We start from the raw sequence: 22,136 nt of genomic DNA, 5'->3' as shown, positions 1-22,136 counted from the left end.
ATACAGAACGATGCGCATGGATGACGTGGTATGGGCTGCAAGGCTAGAGCCCTGGCAATGTCCTGTGATCAAGGTCAGTGGTTGGGAGAGAGTTAGTAGAATTTGTCTACATGTAGTAAACGTTGCTTCTAGGGATCCATGCCTGGATGGATGGGAGGGAGGGTGATTTCTGATTGATGATGGAAAACCTCCCAAACTCATGAGGCAAAGTTGGGGTGGCCAGGGACCTGGTGGCCGAGGTCCATTGCTCACAGAGGCAGCTCTGATTTCTCGGGGTCTGGGCTCTGCACACAGCCTGACATGTCTTGGTTTGGACCATGGCTCTTTTTGATTTCCCCTCTTTTCAGTAAATGAAGACCCTGAAAAAAACACCTCATTTCTTTTTAATTTTACCCTTGGACAGAATCTGTGGTAGAACCAGGGCTTTGTGTCCCCAGGAGTCTCTGCTTATTCTGGGTCTGGTCCCATAGCCTCTTCTCTCAGAGACAGGAGACCCCTGGGGAGCAGGAGGTGGTTCCCTCAGACACAGGTGCTGATCCTGGAGCCTCACAGTTCCTGGCATCATGACTCTGACTTTGACCTTCCTGTTGCTTGTTAAGAGCATTGTGACCTCGAGACTGCTCCAGTCTGCAGATGTGGATTTGATGTCCTTCCCTGTGTAGGGAAAGAGGGAGCCTTGTAATCATAAGGACTTTGCTTATTTGGTCCCCTCCTGGGCTGTGAGTATATCTTTGGGAGGACTTTTCTCATTGCATTAGCTCCACAAGCTACCCCTGTTTTGTAATTTAGGAACTGGTCCATGACTGACTTGTTCTTCAGAGTTTTAACATCCACCTTGTCCTGGAAACACACTCTGGCCTCTGTGACATGCATCTTCTGGACCCTCCCCTGCTTTCCAGTGGTGAAGCCCCTGAACAAATGCCTCATTGTATTTGGAAGGTGCCCTTCAGTGGAGCAGGTGAGAGGCATGGGGATGCCTGGGGTGTACTTTGATATTTCGATTATTTACTATTAGCTTGTGTATTTTTGTGACATTTAGGAGGTTCTGACATATAGCAATGACAATCCATCTTACTCTTCCCCTACATTCTTTTTTTTTAAATAAATTTATTTATTTATTTATTTATTTTTGGCTGTGTTGGGTCTTCGTTGCTGGGCAGGCTTTCTCTAGTTGTGGCGAGCGGAGGCTACTGTTCGTTGCAGTGGCGGGCTTGTCATTGCGGTGGCTTCTCTTTGTTGCAGAGCCCAGGCCTTAGGTGCGCGGGATTCAGTAGTTGTGGCATGCAGGCCCTAGAGCGCAGGCTCAGTGGTTCTGGCGCTTGGGCTTAGTTGCTCCGTGGCATGTGGGATCTTCCCGGACCAGGGCTCAAACTGGTGTTCCTTGTGCTGGCAGGCAGATTCTTAACCACTGCATCGCCAGAGAAGTCCCACCCTTCCCCTACAATCTTAAAGATTCTTTTTAATATTTGCTTTTTGGCCTTTAAAATGATATCTCATTTTGATTTGCATTTACTTAGATTCCAAATACACTAAAACGTTTATTAGGCATTTATGTGTCTGCTATTGTATATTATATTATTTCTTCATATATTTCCACATCTATTCACATTACATTTATCCTAGATCACAGGAGATATGCCTTATTGAGCTGGAGAACTATAGGTTACACACTGAGCCTTATGACCCATGCACTACTATTATCCATATATCAGCAACATGAGGTATAGAGAGATTAAATAACTTGTAGTTTTCCTCTGCTACCTGACGCTGAAGACAAATTGCCTTTGTCACAGAGATAAGAGAAGTCCTGACTAGAAAGAGTTCTTTTCAGCTTTGCTAGGAAAGCCAGAGGAGCTCTACTTAGGTCACACATGCGCTTGTCTGCCTTCTGCCCACAGGGATGAATGGTCTTTGTCTCTGGTGGCCAGTAGAGGGCGTGAATTCCCTCCTGTGATTTCCACCTCCCTACAAAGTCACTAGCGCCTGGATTTTGTTTCTTAGTAGATGCTGCCTTACTATGGGCAGCCCTGGACTGCCCTCATGTCCAAGTTGGCTTTTCTTTTTCTTTTTTTTTTATTTTCTTAGATATAATTGACATAATATAAGCTGGGCATATTTAAACAATACAATGTGATAAACATTGACAAGTGTATACACCCATGAAACCATCACCACAATCAAGGTAATGAAGATATCCATCATCTCCAAAAGTTTCCCTGTTATAGTCCCTTCCTTCTGCTACCTGCCTGTCTCTTACTCTCTCCCCACCAGACAACTACTGAGCTACTTTTTATCCCTATAGATTAGTTTACATTTCCTAGAATTTTATGTAAATAGAATCATGCAGTATAAATGATTTTGGGGGGGTCTGGCTTTTTTCATTCAGCTTCATTATTTGAGATGCACCCCTGTTTGGTTCCTTTTCGTGGGTGAATAGTACTCCGCTGCATGGATGTGCACATTACTTGTTCACCTAATGATAGGCATTTGGGTTGCTTCCAGTTTCTGGCAATACAAATAAAGCTGCTATGGATTTTCCTGTATAAGTCCTGTGAGGACATATACTCTCATTTCTCTAAGCAAATATCTAGGAGTGGAATAGATGACTCATACAGAAGAGATAAATTTCACTTTTTAAGAAACTACCAAAGTGTTTTCCAAAGTGGCCATGCCACCACTGTACATTCCCACCAGCAGTGAAGGAGAGTTCCATTCACTCCACATCCTCTAACACTTACTAGAGTCAGATTTTAAAACTGTACCCATTTCATAGTTATGTAGTAGTATTCAACTGTGGTTTTAATCTGTATTTCCCTAATGACTAAAATACTAAGCATCTTTTCATGTTTTTATCTGCCATCCACACATCTTTTTTGGTGAAGTGTCTCCAAACAAATCAAATCTGTCAAAAATATTGAAAGGAAAAATTTTTTCAATTTAAAGAACATCCGTTCTCCAGCCCCATCTTTTTTATGGGTTGTGATCTGGCTCAGGCCATTATCTGGGCAAAGGGGACATCTTCATGTTCCTCCACCAAAAAGTGAGTGTTTTATGTCTGCCAATCCGGGAGGACAGACCTGACTTCAGGCTCCCCAAGATGCAGGGGCCAGCTCTGGGAGCCAGCTCCAGGGAGCCCTCACCATGGCTGCCTTCCCTGAGATGTCTCTGTGGAGTCAGTCAGTCCTCAAAACATGTGTGGATGAGGAATAAAGGTGTACTGGGGAAGAGGCTGGGATTGGGTCTCACTCATCTTAAACTGTTTCGTGTTCAAGGACATTAAAGAGTGGGCCCCACCCTGGTGCACCCCAAACTGCATAATAAGGGCTTCTAGAAACTGTCAAGGACCTGAATAAAGAAAGGATAACTCTTGAGATGTTCACTTAACTGATCACACATGAACTGAAGGACAGTAAAATGAAAGCACATGAAAGAGTGAGTCCCATTGCCAACCTCCCTGTATGCTGAGTGAAAGACCACATACATCATCCTGGACATGTGAGTATCTGTCATAGTCACTGACTGATGGCCCCAGTGTCAATCTCTATCTAAGTATTACTAAGTCTATTAACTACCTTCTTTCTTATTTTGAGACAACAATAGTCTAGGCTCTTTTTCAACTTTAATCTATGCTCTTGAAACAGTGTGAATCTCCCTTTTTAAAAAGAGCCGATGATTCTGTGAACCTTATGATTGACATCCTTGAGTGTATTTCCTGGGTTTAATATATGGAATTAGATTGTGAGTCACAGTTTTATTGGGTAAATTGTGTTCAAGCAAGAAAAGTGGATGTTAATTCTAAAAACCGAATTAGTGTTTATAATGTAAAAATCAACAGTGCACTTATTCACCAATCTCGTCTCTCAGTTACAGAGTCCAAGCTCATACTGCTCGCCTCATGCCTGGCCAATAAATCAAGAGACAAGTTGCTGGGGCAAGGAATAGCAACTTTATTCAGAAACCTGGCAGACCAAGAAGATGGTGGACTCGTGTCCCAAAGAACCATCTTGCCTGAGTTAGAATTCAGGCTTCCTTTATACTAAAAGGGGAGGGAGTAAAATCAAACATTTCCTGGTTCTGGTCAGCCTCCAGAGGGGATGTGTTAATTTCTTCCTTCCTACAGTCATTCACAGGTGGACGTGGTCAGGATGTCTCCGGTGAGCTAAACTAAGGTATTTTGGCTTAATGCTCATCACCTGGGAGGCAGAGTTGCCAAAGATGGGCCATTATGTAAAATTTAAGTTTATAGGCAACACCCCTTTAGTAATTAACTTGTAATAAAATACAAAGGTTCTTCCCTATTACATCCCCTTCTCCTCAGTCACAAAATTAGACTGTCTCACAGCCTCTTTATTGTTAGGTGCGGCCATGAGACGGAGTCCTGGCCAAGTTTACGTGGCTAGAAGTGATATTTGGCCCACACAGGCCTGGCCTATGAAAACACTCCCCCAAGAGAGGTAACATGCTCTTTCATCCTCTACAGTGAGTGGGATAGACCCAAGCACTGGAGCCAGATTTGAAGCCATATGTTGACAATGGCAAATCCATAAAAAAGACAGTCCTGGGGTCCTGGATCATTGTTAGGAGAAAAGCCATAAGCAGAGTCACTTGATTTTGAAAGCCTACGTTTAGGTGTTATATGAAGCAAAGATAAGCTTGTATGGTGTTCAAACAATATTCACATGTTTTTCTGTTGCAGAAGCTAACTTCACCTTAACTGACAGAAGTCTGTACACCAAAGAAAGTTTTCCATAAAAAAAAAATATATATATATATATATATTTCAAATCGGGGAAATATCAAAGACTCCCTGAAAATTTGCAAAACTAAATGATAAATGTAAATCATAAAGGTAATTATTTAAGGAATATAAATCATGTTCTTCTCTCTAAACTTTTTTTTTGTGGAAATTGAAGATGTACAAGCATGATTTTGGTTTCTGGTATTTTAGATCTGATACAGAAATACAAGGGTAGATTGCCTTCTTGTACTTAGCAAACAATAATAAAATTAAGAGTGTTCCAATTTCACTTTCTTCTTTATTTCCTGATTTTTCGTAGGGATTTGTTAAATGGGAGAAAAGCTCACTTCAATTTCCCCTCTGATAAGCTCCAAGGCACACTGGCTGAATGACCCCTGCTTCAGAGAGCTACTGAGTTCTTGGAAGTTCCTTTGGACAATTCCAAAACAAGTACAAGCCTGAAGAGATTCTACCTTTATCTTCTGCTCCAGTTGTTCCTGATTGTGATCAAAGTTAGAGAGAGATTTATCAAGGAGTCTCTTACCTCAGGCTGCACTGTAGTCCTCTGTCAAGCAGGTTGAAAAGCGGCGGATGGTCAAAACAGGTGCTTCGGTGCCTTTGGGGTTTTGATAATCCCCTGTTCTTCTCCTGAAACTTGAAGTCGGTCCTGACATTATGGCGTGACTTAGAAGAGATCCTTTCCAGATATCTTAAAGCCATGAAGATTTCCTTGCTCTCCAAGCTATGGCACGAAGGCTTGTCCCAGGAAAGAGAACAGGTATGGCTAGAGCAGAGCATCTCCAGGGCCATCAACGAAAACCAGGGCCTCGAAAATTTCCGTGATTCTCCGAGATGGCCGCAAGGAGGCGCTTGGCTTTGTTCGCCACTCATCAACGGCCTGCAGAGGGCGCCCGACTCGCCCCGGGACCGATAGGCTCCTTAGTGGGTGCGGGATCCACGTCCTGAGTCCGGGAGATGTGGCGCCTTTTCCCGGACGAGAAACCCACTTACATTTATCGCAGGTCCGCCTGCGTGACCCCTGGGGGCTGCGGAAATGGTGAATAAAAAGTTGCTTTTCCCAGGCCCTGACTGCCAGGAGGAGCTCGGCTGCGGAGATCTCTCGAGACTATTTTCTGAAAAAATGAGCACAGAACCTCCCGTTTTCCGCGCTTTCCCCATCTTTTGACTCTCGACTTTCTCGTATAACATTTTAGCAAGACTTATTTTACAAAAGTATCCATTTATTGAGGCATTTGGAGAATCCATTTGTTGAGGCATTTGGAGGCTGGAAACCATCACGTGCTGTACTAAGTTTTCCATATTCAGGGTTGTTTCTTGGGAGAGATCCCGACACAAATCCAGAGAAAGGGAAAACATATCCATGATCGGGGCAAGATATACAAATATTGGGGCTTCCGGTTGAAAAAGCTGGGGCCAGTGCCCGCAGAGTCATGTGACATAATCACTTTTTTGGTGGAAATAATGGATTTTACAACCTTGTGTGTACCTGTCACCACTGTTCCTTATATAGCTGACCACTAGCATTATGTCAATATCATCTTTTTCCGTAGTATCAATAATTTCCTAAGCTAGATAATATCTAAATTTCTCTTTCATTTCAATAAAGTTAATAAATCTTTCTTCTGTTGTTATGACAGTATTCTTAATGTGAACATGCTTAATAATCTGACATTTCTGCAGCAAGGAATGCATTTGTCATACAATTAAAAAATAAGTATAGGGGCTTCCCTGGTGGCGCAGTGGTTGAGAATCTGCCTGCCAATGCAGGGCACACGGGTTCGAGCCCTGGTCTGGGAAGATCCCACATGCCGCAGAGCAGCTGGGCCCGTGAGCCACAATTACTGAGCCTGCGCGTCTGGAGCCTGTGCTCCGCAACAAGAGAGGCCACGACAGTGAGAGGCCCGCGCACCGCGATGAAGAGTGGCCCCCGCTCGCCGCAACTAGAGAAAGCCCTCGCACAGAAACGAAGACCCAACACAGCCATAAATTAATTAATTAATTAATTTTTAAAAAAAAATTTAAAAAAACAAAAATAAGTATAATATTTTGCGTCTTACTTTCTCCATGGTATTTCAGATCAAACGTGATTTCTTAGCATTATAAATTCGTTTGGAATTTTATTACACAAATAAGGTGGGGGAAAGAAAGCAATACTAATGGAGAAACACATGTAATGGTCATAGCCTCCCAAAACAGGCTCATTCTAAGACTGAGATTTAATCAAAGGATTATAGAATGCTCCCCCTCCCCCACAGTTTACCGCCATACTAAAAGGAATTCAGTATAACAAGAGTGTATAACAGCTGAAAGAGCTACAAGACACAAACTCTCTCTGAGGAGGAGAATTTATGGAAGCCCAGAGTTCCAAGGGAATGAAAACAAGGACACTAGAGGTGTTTGAAGGCTCTAGAACCTAGAGTTACAGCAAACATTAAGAACAGCTCAACTCCTAGCCCAGTTAACATAAATCTTCACACAAAAGGCCTATTTACCTCAGTTCATATGATTCAATACAACATGTCTGGCTTTCAACAAAAAAAATTACAAGGCATGCCAAAGGGATATTTATTTTTTTTAAAAAGTCAATATCAGTAAGAACAGTGAGCTTTGTGGCATTTTAAATTGCCCTCTTCCATCCTTCTCTTCCCAGTTCCATGGTAGCTTGAAAATCAGCAGGTTCACAACCAAGGTAGCTGTGAAAAATAGCAGCCTACCAGCCACAGGAAGGGACAATTGGTTCAGGAGCTCCCCAAAGCCCCATCTCCAGAGAACTGTCACTATTTGAACTATTTTTCAGCTCCCCGAAAAGGCCTCATTCACAGGCTTGTCTTTATTTGACCCAACTCGGAACTCACTCCATGGGAGAAGCCCCTGTCCCCAGAGAGAGGATCTAAAACAGTCAGTGGCAGTTGTTTAACACCACAGCTGCCTGAAGCATTGATACTGCTTGGGGCAAGCAGAGGCCAGCCAAAAACATAAGGAAAACCTAGGGAATGAGATGCCCATAGGAGGGTTGAAAAGCTCTCGCATATTCTTGGGGATCTAAAAGGTTACGTGTGCGTGCAGGACTGTGCACACACCCAGGAAAGACCTAGGAAGGCCTAATCACTCACCTCTGGCTAACCTTGAGATTGTGCACAAAGAGCAAAGGCTAAGAGAGAATTATAAATTGCTGGAGTATTGAAGACGCGCCCAGAAACACACAACAGACCCTCAGCAAAGACTATGAGACTTACTGGTTCAGTTAATTTAAGGAAATCTCTATCTAATCATTGGCAGACTACTAGGCTAACTGAGTACACACTTCAGTAGCTAACATGACATAAAATACGAATGTTCAGAAGTAGCCCCAGAAAGTCACAAATCAAACAACAACAACAGCATCAATAACAAACCCTAAGGAGATCAAGTTCTGATTTCCAGACTTGTCACATTTTATTGTTTAAAATGCCCAGTTTTCAACAAAATAGTAAAAGACATGCAAAGAACCAGGAAAGTATGGCCCATACATAAGAAAAAAGCAGTCAAGGGACTTCCCTGGTGGTCCAGTGGTTAAGAATCCACCTTCCAATGCAGGGGACGCGGGTTCGATCCCTGGTCGGGGAACTAAGATCCCACATGCCGTGGGGCAACTAAGCCCGCACGCCACAACTACTGAGCATGCGAGCCACAACTAGAGAGCCCACATGCCGCCCACGTACTCTGGAGCCCGCACGCCACAGCTACTGAGCCCACACACTCTGGAGCCTGTGCACCAGAACTAGAGAGAAGCCCACGCCCCACAACGAAAGATCCCACATGCCGCAATGAAGATCCCGCATGCCGCAACTAAAACCCGGTGCAGCCAAAAATAAATAAATAAATAAATAAATAAATAAATACTAAGAAAAGAAAAGAAAAAGCAGTCGAACAACTACCCCTAAGGAAGCCCACACATTGGACTTATTAGACAAAGACTTTAAATCAGCTATTTTATATGATTAAGAACTCAGGAAAACCGTGAATAACTAAAGGAAAGTATGAGAATACTATCTCATAAAATAGAAAATATCAATAAAGAGATAGAAATTACATTTTTAAAAAAGATCCAAATAGAAATTCTAGATCAGCCACACTGGTGATCATTCATGTTTACATGACTGATCTCCAATAAAAACCTTTGACACCAAGGCTTAGGTGAGCTTTCCTAGTTGGAAATACTCCATGCATATTGCCAGACCCTGTTGCTGGGAGAGGTAAGCACAATCCACACAATCCCACTGGGAATGGACAACTGGAAGCTCATACCTGGAACTCTCCTGGACCATTCCCCATGCTTCTCTTCCTTTTGCTGATTTTAGTCTGTATCCTTTCACTGTAATAAACCATAACTGCGAGTATAACAACTTTTCATCAGGGTTCTCAATAATTGCTCTTAATGCTTTTAAAAAATTAACAATATATTTTTCCTAATTTAAACATAATGCTTGTCATACTAGATGTTCATTGTAATGTTATTTAAGGTCTTGACAAATTGGAACCAACCTAACTATCCAACAACACAGAAATGGTGTCTCTCATAGATACAGAAAAAACATGGGTAGTTGCCAGAGGAAAGGGGGTGGGAGGAGCTGAAATAGGTGAAGGGCATTGAGAGGTACAAACCTCCAGTTAAAAAATAAATTAGCCATGGGGATGTAATCTACAGCATAAGGACTATGGTCAATAATATTGTAGTAACTTTGTATGGGGACAGATAGTTACTAGACTTTTTTTTTTTTGGCTGCGTTGGGTCTTTGTTGCTGCGCGCGGGCTTTCTCTAGTTACGGCAAGTGGGAGCTACTCTTCATTGAGGTGCCCGGGCTTCTCACTGCGTTGGCTTCTCTCGTTGTGGAGCACAGGCTCTAGGCGTGAAGGCTTCAGTAGTTGTGGCTCATGGACTCTAGAGCGCAGGCTCAGTAGTTGTGGCACACAGGCTTAGCTGCTCCGCGGCATGTGGGATCTTCCCAGGCCAGGGCTCGAACCTGTGTCCCCTGCACTGGCAGGCAGATTCTTAACCACTGCACCACCAGGGAAGTCCACTAGACTTATTATGGTGATCATTTCATAATGTATGCAAGTGTCAAATCACAATGGAGTACACCTGAAACTAACATAATATTGTACGTCAACTATATTTCAATTAATTAATTAAGAAATGCCGTCTGTAACAGGCAGCCTCTAACATGCCCTACAGTGATCTCCACTTCCTGGTAGTCACACCCTTGTGTAGTCCCCTCCCACACTGCCCCAGGGAGGAGAAGGCTGTGGACAAGAGAGGTGAGCATTATAGTAAGTCCCCTACATACGAACCTTCAAGTTGCGAACTTTCAAAGATGCGAACATGTGTTCGCATGTCCAATCACGTAAGTTAGTTCATGTGTCTGGCATACATTGTCATGGGCGTGCATCCTCTACAAGTGGTTGTGCTTTTGTATACTTTACTATACAGTACTGTGTAGAGTACACTAGCACAGTATCTTTATTTCAAACCCAGGATGTCCAGAAGCAAGCATAAAAGCAGCGGTATATAGACGATTGTGTTAGTTGGGTACCTAAGCTAATTGTGTTGGACTTATGAACAAATTGGACTTACAAATGTGCTCTCAGAATGGAACTCGTTCATATGTAGGGGACTTACTGTGCATGTGGGAGGGTCGGGGGAAAGGGCAGAAAGCAGTGAGGAAGGAAGAAGAGGCCAGATGGCACAGCTGAGGCAAAGGATCCCTTCCAATTCTAAGGCTGCGTTTGGCCAGGCTTGATCCCACGGCTTTCCTTTCTCCTTTCAGCTCTGTTTTCCCTGGTCTGTTCTTTCCCAAGAAGAGAAGAAAATACCCAAATTAGAGGTGAGTCACGGCTGCCTTTTTCCTGAAATACCCTCTCCAGTTTTTTTTTTTTTAATTTAATTAATTAATTTATTTATTTATGGCTGTGTTGGGTCTTCGTTTCTGTGCGAGGGCTTTCTCCAGTTGCGGCAAGCGGGGGCCACTCTGCATCGCGGTGCGCGGGCCTCTCACTATCGCGGCCTCTCTTGTAGCAGAGCACAGGCTCCAGACGCGCAGGCTCAGTAATTGTGGCTCACGGGCCTAGTTGCTCCGCGGCATGTGGGATCTTAGCAGACCAGGGCTCGAACCCGTGTGCCCTGCATTGGCAGGCAGATTCTCAACCACTGCGCCACCAGGGAAGCACCCATCTCCAGTTTTAAAGATTTTTCTCTATCTCTCTTCTCAAGAATAGAATAACGGTATAACATACTCAAGAACAGAAGAATAATATAACAAATATCCATGCTGCTTCCACTGAGAATTGTCACCTCTTCCCTTCCATGGGGGTAGGGAGATCAACCATCATTAATTATCCATGTCAGGTTCTCTGTTAAACAGTTTACATCAATTACTCATTGAAGAGTATATATATATGAGACAGAAGAGGGAGGAGATGTGGGGATATATGTTTATGTATAGCTGATTCACTTTGTTATACAGCAGAAACTAACACACCATTGTAAAGCAATTATACTCCAATAAAGATGTTAAAAAAATAAATAAAGTAAAACTACAGATTAAAAAAAAAAGAGAGTATATGTATATGTAGTGGATAGTAGTATCCCCATTTTCAAGATGATGTGAAAGACACAGACCCAAAGAAACTTCCAGGATCATAGAGATAGTAAGTGGCAGAACCAAGACTGGAATGCAGCTCTCTCTGACCCTGCCACTGCGCCATGCTGTCTCCTAGATCTGTGTCCAATTTACAATCCTATCATCACTGATTTCCCTCAGTGATGATAGGATTATAAATCCTACTGTTGACAGTGAGACTTTTTTTTTTAACTCCTGATGTAAGAAGCAGAACATAAAGCCTTTTGTTTTGAATGACATATCTTTAAGTTACCCGGAATGATTTTATCCGTGTGTGTTAACTAGTTTTTAGTGTGTTTTTTCCTTTGTAAATTATATAGCCCATTTATTTTAAATCTTAGTGTTTATTTTCATCATCTATATGAAGCCTTGCCTTTTGATGTCTTATAAAAATTTTTAAAAATACAACTGTTGGGCTTCCCTGGTGGCACAGTGGTTAAGAATCCGCCTGCCAATGCAGGGGACACGGGTTCGAGCCATGGTCCAGGAAGATCCCACATGCCGTGGAGCAACTAAGCCCGTTCGCCACAACTACTGAGCCTGCGCTCTAGAGCTTGCGGGCCACAACTACTAAGCCCGTGCGCCTAGAGCCCGTGCTCCGCAACAAGAGAAGCCACTGCAACGAGAAGCCCGCGCACTGCACCGAAGAGTAGCCCTTGCTCTCCGCAACTAGAGAAAGCCCGCGCGCAACAACGAAGACCCAACACAGCCAAAAATAAATAAATTTATATATATAAAAAAAAATACAACAGTTATGTGTTCCCTTTGGATAAAAGTTGTAATTACTCAAAAGTGTTTAACTGGAAGTCCAATAACCTCAGGCACTCTCAGGGTTTAAACTGTTTCTTCCAACCCTCCCTGTCCCCAGTGCTTGACTCTCAGAAATGCCAAGTCCAAGTGGCAGGAAGATCTCTGGGTCTGATGATAAGTAAAGACTCACCAAAGCGAAGGGCCTTCTAGCCTTAGGAGTGATCGCTAATGATAGGGAGTCTCTTTCCACTAGGAATGGTGGAGGGTCGTCCAAAGACTGCAGAGTCTGAGCAGGGCCCTTAGCTTGCCTTCATGTGGCTTAGAAATAGATGCTTCCCTGGGGAAGACCCGGCTTTTGGGTCTTCCCCAAAAGCTTGGTGGGGGGGGCACATCTGAACACAACCTTACATTGAGCCAAGAATCTGGTGATAAATGAGATCAATTCCTCAGTCAACCAAGACAGCGTGTTCTCCTTAGACTGGAGTGATGCTTGACAGGTCTTGGAGAGCAGTGTCCAACCCCAAAGATTGATCAGACCCTTTCCAAAGTTTGAACTTCTTGCCTTATAAAGATGCTCAGGGACAAATTCTGCTGTTTATTTCTTTCCTCCTTAAGGATTTTCTTCTCCAATCTTGAAAACATTGAAAATTCAATAACCTGAATCCGTTAACACTGTCTAGTAACTTTCATTTTTTCTTTTTCATTTGTTGTCCTAATAGCAGTGTGACCAACTTGGAAAATAATGAGTCAGTAATCTTTGTTTTCCACATTTGCCAAAATCATCACTTTGGTTTCATTCTTTAAGACTATAGAAAAGAGTTCAGAATCAGGAATTAGAGAACTCTCTTCTTGCTGATCTGCCTATAATGGATTTCATCATGGGAGAATGTCCCCATAATTGATTCATGTAGCTCCTCTGAATCTATTTATTCAACATTTATTAAGTGTCTACTGTGTGTCAGGCAGCACCATGTTATTAATTGGGGATATTCGACCTGGCCTTAAGGAAGTCTACAGTATAGCAGGGGAAGATGTAGAGACAAGTGCAACAAAGTATTGTAGAGGCTGTGAAGTGTTTACAAGGTATGGTGTCAGGGGGTGGGGGGCAGAAGAGGGAGTGGTCAATTCCATTGGGAATAGAGTTTCTGGAAGTTCTTCATGGAAGATGTGATGCTTAAGCTTTGCTTGGGGGAGGCATTTGGGAAAGAGCAGACTTTGAAGCCAGTATCCTCAGTCCAACTGTGAAGCCTGAGATTTTCTAGCTGTGTAACACTGAGCAAGGGAACCTCTGAGCCTGCTTTCAGTTTCTGTAACATTAGGATCATAGTAGCAATCTCATAGTGCAGTGGTGAAGGTTACCTTAAACATATATATTGAACATTGTTGGTGGAGGAGATCAGCAGGGAAAGGGTATTCAGATCCAAACTCCCAGGGCTGGAAGGAACTCCTCTGGGTCAATCTAGTGCCTGAAAACTGTCTGCCCTGGGAGCTGTCTGTGGTGCTGATTTCACCAGGGCTTCACACTCATTATCTTGGGAAGACCTGCTCAGCACTCTGCCTGTGTTGTTCTTCAGGGGTCTGAACTGCTGTCTCCATCTCAGCAGAAGCCTGGGCTCCAACAAGTGTGCAGACCCCACCCCCTCCCTGCCCATTCCCAGCCTGCCAGTTCAGCCCTTCTGTGAGCCTTGTGGAAGAAGGGCTGACTCAGAACCATATGATGGGATAGGGGTTCTCAGTATCCATACTCCTGGTTCTGTAGAGGTAGAATGGGGCAACTATATGGGTTTGTCCACATCCTCCACCTGTCTGAGAAGAGTGCCAGGCTCCAACTCTAAACTTCTGCAGAGGAAACTCAGCACTCCCCCACAAAGCCTAGGAAGTGCTTACCTCCTGCTAGAGCAACTGGGGAAAATTTTGTCCCCCAGGGGACACTTGGCAATGTCTAGAGATATTTTCGGTTGTCACTACTCAGGGGTGGGGGCATTCATTACTGGCTTCTAGAGGCTAGAAGCCAGGGATGCTGCTAAACATTCTACAATGCATAGGACAGTCCCCTACAACCAAGAATTATCTGGCCAATTAGGCCCAAAAACTAGTGCTGAGGTCGAGAAACCCTGCTCTAGGGTTTGAGGCAATTTGGTGTGGTGTCTAGAACCTTACCGGACATCAAGATCTAGCTCAATGTTCTTTATTTACCAGCTATGACCTTAGATAAATCATTGAACTGCTCTGAGCCTCATCTTCTACATATGTATGTTTAGGTTCCTGGACTAGAAAGCCTCAAAGCCCCTTCAAGTTCACACTCAACATGTCTGCATAAATACTTGCTGAGTACACCGCTAGGAACCAACATTCTGTGGTACTATGTACATAAAATATCAGGAAATGCATAAAATGTCAAAAGGAAAGGAACATAATGGGGGGAAAGTGAGAGCTGATAAAAGGTTACTACCCAAATATACACAGAATTTATGCGAATATAAGTGTTCAGATAAAACACAGGCTCTTAAACTTCAGGTGGTGACAAAAAATGACATCTTCACTAGCAATTAAAGAGACACAAAATAAAATAACTACGCCATGTTTGCTAATCTTTTGAAAAAAACAACTCAAAGTGCTTAGGAATGCAAGGTAGTATATGTACTTAGATATTCCTCTGTTTCCCTCTGAACAAACCCTCAGCCTGGGACTATGAAACAGTAGCTACAGAACTGGTTATGCTGCACAATCAAATCATTCCATCATAAAGAGGATACTTAAAGTTTCTTTCTATATCTATAAAAATTTGTGCCAGCCTTTGGACACTAACTGAAACATCAGTTCTCCTGGATTTCAGACCTTGAGACTCAGACTAGAACTACACCATCAGCCCTCCTGGGTCTCCAGCTTGCTGACTCACCTGCAGATCTTGGTACTTGTCAGTCTCCAAAATCATGTGAGCCAGTTCCATATAATAAATATCTTTCTGTATATATAAAAAATTAATGAGGGACTTCTCTGGCAGTCCAGTGGTTAAGACTCTGCGCTTCCACTGCAGGGGACACGGGTTCCATCCCTGGTCGGGGGAACTAAGATCCTGCATGCTACACGGCGTGGCTAAAAAAAAATAAAAATTAATTAGCATTCTAAAGTAAAGAACAAGGTACTAGATTACCCTCCTCCCTCCTTATTCACCAAACAATAAGGCACTGGATTTAAAGAATTAATTTTCAGAATTAGGAATAAACCGCCTTATCACACCTTCCTTTCGCCTCTTAATTATCTTGAATACCACCTTCAGAGTTAATGGGAGCCGCAAAGGGTGTAGAGACCCCAGAAGGAAAGGACTGTGAGTGTACTCTTTAGGAGAGGAAGATGTAAAGCTGCTGGTGTATCTCTTTCCATGTGGAAGTCCCTTTCTGAGGCAGTCAATGTGGATCTTCCTCATTTGTTCCCGTACAAGAGGCTCCTTTATAAGAAAGACCAGAAAGAGGTCACTTCCAGAAATGGCACTTTCAAGCTGATGTAATTTGGAGATGGAGACCTCTATCACACTGGTTTCAGTCATTTGACAAGGATGGGCCACCCTAGCTGTGCCAAGAGGGAGAGGGCACACAGCACAGGAAACATCTTTAATTACCCTTCTTAAAATCATCTTTTCATGATCCTCCATTGCATCACTCTGAGTGTGAGGAAACAGACCTCTTCACTCTGCCTGTAGGTCAAGGAGAGAGAAGTAGCCGACACCTCCGAGGAAAAGGTACTACCAGAGGAATGAGCCTAGGAAGTACTCCTCTGCTGGATACAGAGTGAAGGTGCAAAAGGTGCACATATTTGGGCCTCAGAGAGAGAATGCAGGCGCTGTTGCTCACTGAGCAGTCCTTTACGTGGTACCGACGACATCGCGTGACTTGGGAAGTGTCAGCTGGGAAGAGGCAGAAAAGCCTTACCAGTCAGCAAGGTGATGTGGCTTCCCAGTGAACTGTCAAAACTTGCCAGGGCTTAGGGCTTCACTCTCTGCCAGGCTGTGAATTCATGTAGACAGGGAGCCATGAATGACTTGTTCACCACTGCCTCCTAAGCACAGCTCTGTGCTTGGCACATAGGTACACTCCACAGATGCTTTAAAAAAATTTAAAAAAAAGGTTAAATATTTAATGGAATCTTTTAGGTGAACATTCACATGATACTGGAAAGCATGAACAGGAAGAGGAAATTCTGTTTCTGGAATAGCTATGGTATGATAATGGAATTTGGCCCTTTTAAAATCAACAAATGTGTCTTAGAATTGGGTGAAACTCTCTTATTAGGAAATTAAACTACTTTCTGCAGGAGCACAATTGTTGCACTTCTCATCAAAGTGCTTTCTTTGGTCCCTTACTTCAGTTATTTGATTTTATTTTTTTAATGATGTAATAGTTTGAAGGTTGACCAAAAAAAAAAGGCTGAGTAAAACCTGGGACCTGGATACAATGTCATAATTAAACTGAGAAGTAAAATGTAGTAAAGGAATATGCTTTTATCACTTCACCTAACAGTCCAAAGAATAACTCTTAAGAATAAGGGAACTCTACTTAAACCACACATAGTCTAGCTCAATTTACCCACCACCACCAAGCAACATAGGTAAGTACTATAAAGGACTCACCCAACTCAACAAATCCACCTGCCAGTTTCTACTACATAATTCACTTAGGCTTTATACTCCTTAAATGCAAATGTTTCTGGAAGATGAAATACTAAAAACGCAATAATTTAAATCAAGCCCCATGGACTTCCCTGGTGGCACAGTGGTTAAGAATCTGCCTGCCAATGCAGGGGACACGGGTTCGAGCCCTGGTCCAGGAAGATCCCACATGCCGCGGAGCAACTAAGCCCGCACGCCACAACTACTGAGCCCACGTACTGCAACTACTGAAGCTCGCAAGCCTAGAGCCTGTGCTCCGCAACAGGAGAAGCCACAGCAGTGAGAAGCCCGCGCACCACAACGAAGAGTAGCCCCCGCTCGTTGCAACCAGAGAAAGCCCGCGCGCAGCAACGAAGACCCAACGCAGCCAAAAATAAATAAATAAATAAATTTATTTAAAAAAAGAAAAAAATCAAGCCCCATGATATTCCCTCACCTTTTTTTAGCTCCTTGATATTGTCCCCACCAGGAGCCTGTGATTTACTGGTAACTCCAACATTCTTGAAAACTATTATATAATAAACACTGCGCAAGTCAATACTTAAAGGAAATCAAATTCATAAATCATCATGTGGCAGTCTCAGGATGAAGTTCACAAACAGAAATTCCTAAAATGCAACAGAGTCTAGAGAACTACAGGACAGGAGTAAAACTGACGATGCACCAATACCCTAGCTGACTTCGGGCACTGACCTTCACCCTCTGATTCCAAGATCAGTACAGAATCCTAATGCACACTGCAGACAGAAAAACACAGTCATGGCTTTACCTACCCCTCCTCTGAGAATCTGGAGAAATGTTTCTCTTCAGAAAAAAAAAAACAAAACACAAACCAAACAAACAAAAAAAACCCTACATTTCCAAATTCAATCAACCGGATAACCTGGCAGCAACCCCAGGCTAATCGCAGAGCTCCAAAACAACCCTCTCTCTGACGCCTGTCAACTTCACTGGGCAAAGGTAATCGGCAATCCCTGACTTTCCGGCTAGGTCGGGCCCCATCCAGGGAGGCTAAGCGCAGGGGGAGCTTCACACCAACCCGTCGGTGATAGTAGACTGTGTGCCATTCACTGAGGCCCTTGGCGAGAGGTCCTCCTTTTATCCAATTTGCATCTTACAGCTGACGCCACCCCACCCCCAGCGCTCCAGGACCAGGCTCAACTCTGTAAGGGACACAAGAGTCCAACTCAAAACTCCACTCAGTCACCTAGACCGTCCGACTGGAAGAGGTCAAGGAAAGGAGATGTGGGTGGGAGCGAAGCAAGCTACCTCCTAAAGCAAACCAAGCAAGTCCGCCAGAAGGTGAGTCCTAGAGCGAGAGAGCGATCCTTCTCGGGAAGGCACAGGAGAAAACTTCGTCACGGGGGAAGTCGGCGAGCCGCGGGGAAGGGTGCCCGGGAGTCCCTCCGGGGCCGAGGCGGGATTGGCTCAGGGCTGGGTGTCGGCTCTTCGGCCGGGTCTCGGGGGCCTGCAAGTCCCCGCCGCCGGGCCGGGCCCGCTAGGCTCCGCTCTCCGCCTGGGGCTGCCGGCCAGTCGTGGCCGCAGCCTCGGCCGCGTCTCGGGCCGGACTCCTCGCCGTCCCCGCCAGGTGCCGGGCGCCGGAACTAGCGCGGCTGCCGGGGACGGGGTTCCGACAGGAAGTGACCGGAACCTGTTCTCGCAGCGCGGCGGGATGTTGCCCATGTCTCGGGGGCCCGGACTCTTCCGCGGTCTGCACCAGCGGCGGCGGCGGCGGCTCCTTCCACACACGCGGGTAGGCGGCGGTTGCCTCGAGGGGCGGGAGGTTCCCGTCCAGCCCGGCCTGGAAGCGCCGGCCCTGGAGGCCGGCGGCTAGGGCGGCGACTCGGAACGCACAGCCGGCTCGTCCGGTCCGGGCCCTCGCGGGAGCGCGCGCGGCGGGCGGAGGAGGCCGTCGGCGATGGGGCCCGCGCGACAATCCCATAGATGCTTTTCAAATATATGAACCTATCATGTGAACTCTAAAGTAGTGTTGTAGAAATGAAAGTCATTTTTACGCATAAAACTGAAAGTAGGTTCAGCTTAAACCATCATCTTACTTTGTCTTTTTATTTTCATCGGTGATATTCTTGAACCTCAGAGGTTCCTCAATATTAAATCCACCCAAGGTAGCGCGGTTGGACAGAAGATGAGCACCGTGGTTATCCTTCCAATCACTGGGCTTGCTCAACTGGTTTGGGGTAGATGCACCAGAGGGGTGGTTTAGTGGGAGGGAAAATTAGGTGGCCTGGGAGTTAGGAAACCTGTTTTCCAGGTGGCACCAGGAGCTGTGTGCGCTGTAGCAGGCCCAGCCCCAGGACACAGGATCCCTTTCCACCTTTCCCTTCCCACAGTGCCCATCCCCCTCCAGGAGCTCACACGCAATGACATCCCTGTACCAGGGCCACTTGCAACCCCTCTCCATGTACATGGGAGAGAATTGCTCAAAGAGAAAGCTGCCATGCTGGGCACTTTCAGAATCTGGCCCAGAGTGTTTCTGAACTCAGGGGTTCCAGATTTGTCAGCAGCAAGACTCTGGCGGAGGCAAGTCACTTCTTGGTATCTCTCCGTGGAAAGAAGAGCTGATTCAGCTCCAGAGTCTGGACAGAGAGGGCCAGCCACAGCACCAGGTAGCTCGGGGAGCCTGGGTCTCGGAGTTGGAGTTGAAAGAGCACTGAGCAGGCGTCCGGAGACCTGGAGACTAGTGGGTAAAAGCTGTGAGACCCGGACAAGCTGTTTAATATCTCTGGACTGTCAGCTTTGGGAAGGTCGGTGAGATGATGTATATAAAAAGCACGTTCCTGCATAGCAAGGAAACAATCACCAAAATGAAAACGCAGCCTATGGAATAGGAGAAAATATCTGCAAACCTTATATCTTATACAGGATTAATATCCAAAATATATAAGGAACTCCTACAACTCAATAGCAAAAATCCAAATAACCTGATTTTTTAAATGGGCAAAGGATCTGAAGAGACATTTCTACAAAGAAGTCATACAAATGGCCAACAGGTATATGAAAAGGTGCTCAACATCACTAATCATCAGGGAAATGCAAATCAAAACCACACTGAGCTATCATCTCACACCTGTTAGGATGGTTATTATTTTTTTTAAAAAGGGGGGGTGGTGGTGAAGGTCTGGAGAAAAGGGAACCCTTGTACACTGTTGATGAGAATGTAAATTGGTGCAGCCATTATGGAAAGGAGTATGGAAGTTCCTCAAAAAATTAAAGTTAGAACTACCGTATGATCCAGCAATCCTACTCCTGGGTATATATCCAAAGGAACTGAAATCATGATCTTGAAGAGATATCTGCATTCTCATGTTCATTGCAACATTATTCACAATTATTATAGCTAAGATATAAAAAGAACTTAAGTGTCCATCAGTGGGTGAATCAATAAAGAAAATGTGGTATCTACATACAATGGAATATTATTCAGCCTTAAAAGAGAAGGAAATCCTGCCATCTGCGACATCATGGATGAACCTGGAGGACATTATGTTAAGTAATATAAATCAGGCACAGAAGGACAAATACTACATGATATGAGGAATCTAAAATAATCAAATATACAGAAACGGAGTAGAATGGTGGTTGCCAGGGGCCATGGGGAGAGGGAAACAGGAAGGTGTTGGTTAGAGGATACAAAGTTTCAGTTATACACCATGAATAAGCCCTAGAGATCTGCTGTACAGCTTAGTGTCCATAGTTAACAATACTGTATTATACACTTAATATTTTGCTAAGAGGGTAGATCTTAAGTTATATTCGTATCACAAAAAGTAATAACAAAGAGGACAGGAGGAAACTTTTGGAGGTGATGGATGTGTTTACGGCATAGATTGTGGTGATGGTTTAATGGCTGTATACTTGTCCCCAAACTCACCAAGTTGTATACATTAAATATGGTCAGCCTTTTGTATGTCAATCATACCTGAATATGGTATTGGTTGTTTTTTTTAAAAGCATGTTCCTTTACTAAACAGTTGTCAAATCTTAAATATGCATTGTCTTGCCATGAAGCCTATTTTTCCAATAAGTTCTACCAAGAACTTTATTCTTCCAAAGTTATTCTTTTCACAACCCCCTGAGTTCATTTATCCCCTTTGCACAGAGAACTTTAATGCAGGAATTGTTAACATTTTCTTTTTTGTGAGTCTGATGGACTATGGCTTCTCTCTCCATAGAAATGCCCTGTGTGCTTGCATGCACAGACACACACACACACACAAACACACACTGTTTTGCATATAATTCCTGTGGCTTTTTGACACCCAGAGGTCCATGGATCTGGGTTTTAAAATTCCAGAAAAGGAATGTCTGAGTCCTAAAGTATCTCAGAATCCAGGATTATGATTCTTTTTTCATACTGGCCAAGCCAGTCTAGATAGTGTCAATATCCTGCTCTGCTTCTCAAGCCTGCTCCATCTCCAGGGAAAGTTCACTTCAGACCTACTGAAGTTGACTGTCCTGCCAGAGGTCATACCTTCAAATATCTCTTCCCTTACCCTCCTTGTTCCTCAAATGTCCTCAGCTGGCCTTGGCTCATTGCACTGGTGTGCAATGGAGAAGTAGCTGGGGGTAGGTGGAAGCCTTCTCATGGTAAATCAGGGCTGGGCTCCAGCTCATTTCTGCCTCCAGTGCTCCTGGGTCCTTGACAAACCTGCTTCCTAGATCCCTGGCCAGCACTCCACCCTTCCTTTGCTCTACCCCTGCCCTGGGTCCACCTGCAGGGCCACACCTAGAGAGTCATGCTTGAGGAAATAGACTGCCTCCTAATAGTGAACTCAACTTGATCAGGCGCTCCCAGCAAACACAAGAAGCTCAGAGAAGGGTCACAGTGCAAATGGTAGGAACTCACACTAAGCTTTCTTTCACAGGTGGTGGCAGGTGTTCTACATGACCTGTAAGTGGGAGAGGAATGGAAGTGATCCCCCCTCAGCCTTCCAAAAGTTGGGATCCAGAGTATTGCCCCCACTGTGGTGTCTTTTTGGTGTTTCAGATCTCATGCTAGATCAGTGTCTGAAAGGTAAGAAACTTAGAAGGACAGTGTTCCCAATAGATCAGAATGCAGACGCAGTACCGAGGCTGTGTGTGCTTCAACCCTTCAATTTCACACTTTTCGTGCTGCCTCTAAAATGGGTAGGGATACCCAGATTCATGACCCATTCACTGGACTGTCTCAGCCTGAGAATAATGAAATTCCCATGGACTACTCTGTCTTAGGGTGAAACTAGGCAAACTCCATTTGTAGGCTTAGTCTTCTTGGATGCAAAGTACATTGTAATGAGTTTCT

General features: G+C 44.4%; 1 long non-coding RNA gene across 1 annotated transcript; it reads right to left on the bottom strand.

Annotated features, from left to right (window-relative positions):
- Positions 1–14,940: 14,940 nt before the first annotated feature.
- LOC133098262 (uncharacterized) lies at positions 14,941–18,422 on the bottom strand. Its single transcript, XR_009702131.1, has 3 exons — positions 18,104–18,422; positions 16,098–16,269; positions 14,941–15,264 (listed from the first exon to the last, which is right to left on the bottom strand). It is a non-coding gene; the product is annotated as an uncharacterized LOC133098262 (long non-coding RNA).
- Positions 18,423–22,136: the final 3,714 nt, after the last annotated feature.

Source organism: Eubalaena glacialis, chromosome 9, assembly GCF_028564815.1.
Source record: "Eubalaena glacialis isolate mEubGla1 chromosome 9, mEubGla1.1.hap2.+ XY, whole genome shotgun sequence".
Lineage (NCBI taxonomy): Eukaryota > Metazoa > Chordata > Mammalia > Artiodactyla > Balaenidae > Eubalaena > Eubalaena glacialis.
This window is presented reverse-complemented; position numbering and strand designations above follow the sequence as displayed.